The 2,712-nt window shown below is 55.9% G+C and overlaps 1 long non-coding RNA gene across 1 annotated transcript; it reads right to left on the reverse strand.

The window, feature by feature from the left end:
* Positions 1-867: 867 nt before the first annotated feature.
* On the reverse strand, positions 868-2,374 carry LOC127302219 (uncharacterized). Its single transcript, XR_007852731.2, has 3 exons — positions 2,104-2,374; positions 1,812-1,988; positions 868-1,716 (listed from the first exon to the last, which is right to left on the reverse strand). It is a non-coding gene; the product is annotated as an uncharacterized lncRNA (long non-coding RNA).
* Positions 2,375-2,712: the final 338 nt, after the last annotated feature.

Here is a 2,712-nt window from a genome sequence, read left to right on the forward strand (position 1 = left end):
GGGCTAATTAATATATGTATTTTCACCTATGTTGTAAAGAGAAATACATTTGTACACCCAAGCATGGGTGTGGGTGTTGTCCCGACCGTTCGATTCTTGGAGATTCGGATTAGATGGTAGGTGAGAGAAAGAAATTTGGCCTTTTCCTCCAATTTTGCAAATCAGGTGGGTCCCAGAAAAACAAGTGGAAAGCCACCCGACACGGCTTTTGTAGGCAGGATTTTCGGAGCAGAGCCTAGCGATTCCTCTCTCCCGACACACACCCTGTTCCTCACCTCTGTTCTTGTCCACCATCCTCTCCTCCCCTCCCTTTTCCCCACGCCTCCATTGTTTTTCTCACCTAGCACCATGTCTCAGTCCGTCGGGTGTAGCAGTTGCGGTGGCGGTTGCGGCGACGGATGCAGCAGCGCCGTGGCCGGCTGCGGTGACGGTGGCGGCTCTAGCCAGGCATGGACTCACGCGGCCGTCCCTAGGGGCTCCGTCCTGGCCTGGTGTGGATGCGGTCGGTCCCCGCCGCCAACTGCTCCCAGTCCATGGAGGGCGGAGCCAGTGATCTCTCCGGATGATCCTCAGCTCCAGGGAGAGAGCGGCTCGCCGTCGACGGCCGCACGCACACGTAAGATGGTCCTCAGCTCCAGGGAGAGAGCTGATCGCCGTCGACGGCCGCACGCATACGTACCTGAACTTCACGTCGCGGGCCGAGCTGCTCGCCGTCGAGGACTACACGCACGCTGATGGATTTCACATCCGCGGCCGAGCTGCTCGCCATCGACGGCCACACGCACGCGTACCTGGACTGCACGTCAGCGGCTCAGCTGCTCGCCGCTGGCGGCCGCACGAACACGTACGTGAACTTCACGTCGCCGGCCATTGTCCTTTTCGCCGTGTTGTTTCAGATAGTAATTACGCTGGCTGCCTATGCGATTGCAGCTCAGTAATGTAAAGACTTAAGTTGCAAATGTACCTAAAATTCTAAATTAACGCCTAAGTTTCTAGCTTAATGAATACTACTCCTATGTGATTGCTAGATTGGCATTTTCGTCAGGAACACTCTACTTTTGTGTTTGGAAACAAGACACCATATCCAGTTGAGAGCAGCTTTTGTTCTTTACAAACTGAATATTTTTTTAGATCAACTCAAACTGAATATCTGGGACGATCTAACTCGCCTCGTCAGACAAGATGTCCCTCCTGGACCTGTCCCGCCCGCCGACCATAAACTGATAATAATCTGCAAGGAGCCCGATATGTGTCGACGCCAGCAACGACGAGGCGCAAGAAGCAGGCTGCTGCGGAGTCCTCCCACTGGATCTCATTGGCCGCGTCCACCCCCGTCTTCCATTCCGATGCTAGCTCTGCAATTGCCGTCTCCACCTCGTCTCTGTTCCTCGACAGCATTCTCCCATCATGGTCGGCTTCATCTCCGCGACGACCCTTATGCAGCTGGTCCGGCCGTCGACCGTCTTACGGTGATGTGGTCGCTGGCGCCGACGTACCGCTCAACCAGCTCCCGTGTGGCGTGCGCGCGGCATGGTTCAGAGCGGACGTGCACGTCCATCCTCCCGGCGGCCCGGCTGCCGCAGCACGACGATAGGCCGTTGGTGAAGTTAAGAAGACATGCGATCTTCACCTCCCCGGGTGGCTGTCGGCGCCCTATAATGTTGCCGCAGCCGTCGTCAGCGGTTCGGGCTGACGGAGAACATGGCCAGCCATTGTCTGCACGCAGCGCACGAGGCCGTAAGTACAAAGGCAGAACACACAAGAAAGGGGAAAGAGGACATATTTTGATTCGGCGCGACGGCGTACTGTACCTGAGCGAGTGCGGCAGCGCGGTGGAAATGGCGCTAGGCCACGACGGGCGTGGTGGAGCTGTCAGGCCTCCCGGCGGCGCGGTGTGCGACGCAGCAGCCGCCGCGCACACAGAAGATTACCGGCAGGGAAAGCGGCAGCGCGGTGGAGCTGACAGGCTTCCTGGCGGCAGCGATTGCCTGCACGTTGCCGAAGTCGTCGTCAACACACCAGCAAGGCAAAGGAGAGGGCGATAGAAGAAATGGAGTTCTGGCGACATGAAAGAGAGCAGCAGCGCGTCCGTTACATACTTACATGTGCGCGTGGCAAAGGCAAAGGAGAGGGGGGAGAGAAGACAAGCGGTACAGAGCAGGGGCGTCATCGACACCCAACTCTCGCTCATCAGCAACGGCGGGCAGCGGCATGCTTGAAGAACGCAGGCGCGCAAGGTGGAGGGCGGTTGAGTTGGCTGGAGTGACGATTTGGGCAGAGCATCTTGAGGTAGTGACGGCGGCGAGAGCGATGAAATCAATGGCGTCCGGGACGGCTCTCTATTTTGGATAGCAGGCAACATGCAGCTTCTCTACCTACCGAGGTCTAGGCCATGACATGTACCTACCCGAAAAAGCAAAGCTGTCCGCTGGTCAGGCGCAGCCAAGCATGGAGAAAAGTAAGACACGATGGGAGAGATGGGACAGATTAAATGAGAGGTGGAAATGGAAAATGGTCACACGTCCAACAAGAGCGATCATCTCGAGGACAAGATCAATGGTCAAAGTAACACCCACACCCATACGTGGGTGCACAAAATCCATGTTGTAAAAGGACATATACGATAACACAACATAAATGTTAATCTTTCGTGTTAAATCAGTCAGGCTTGGAAACCCAATTTATCCCCTTCGCTAAAAATAGAACTTAAGT

The sequence above is a fragment of the Lolium perenne genome, chromosome 5 (assembly GCF_019359855.2).
Source record: "Lolium perenne isolate Kyuss_39 chromosome 5, Kyuss_2.0, whole genome shotgun sequence".
In the NCBI taxonomy this organism is placed as follows: Eukaryota; Viridiplantae; Streptophyta; class Magnoliopsida; order Poales; family Poaceae; genus Lolium; species Lolium perenne.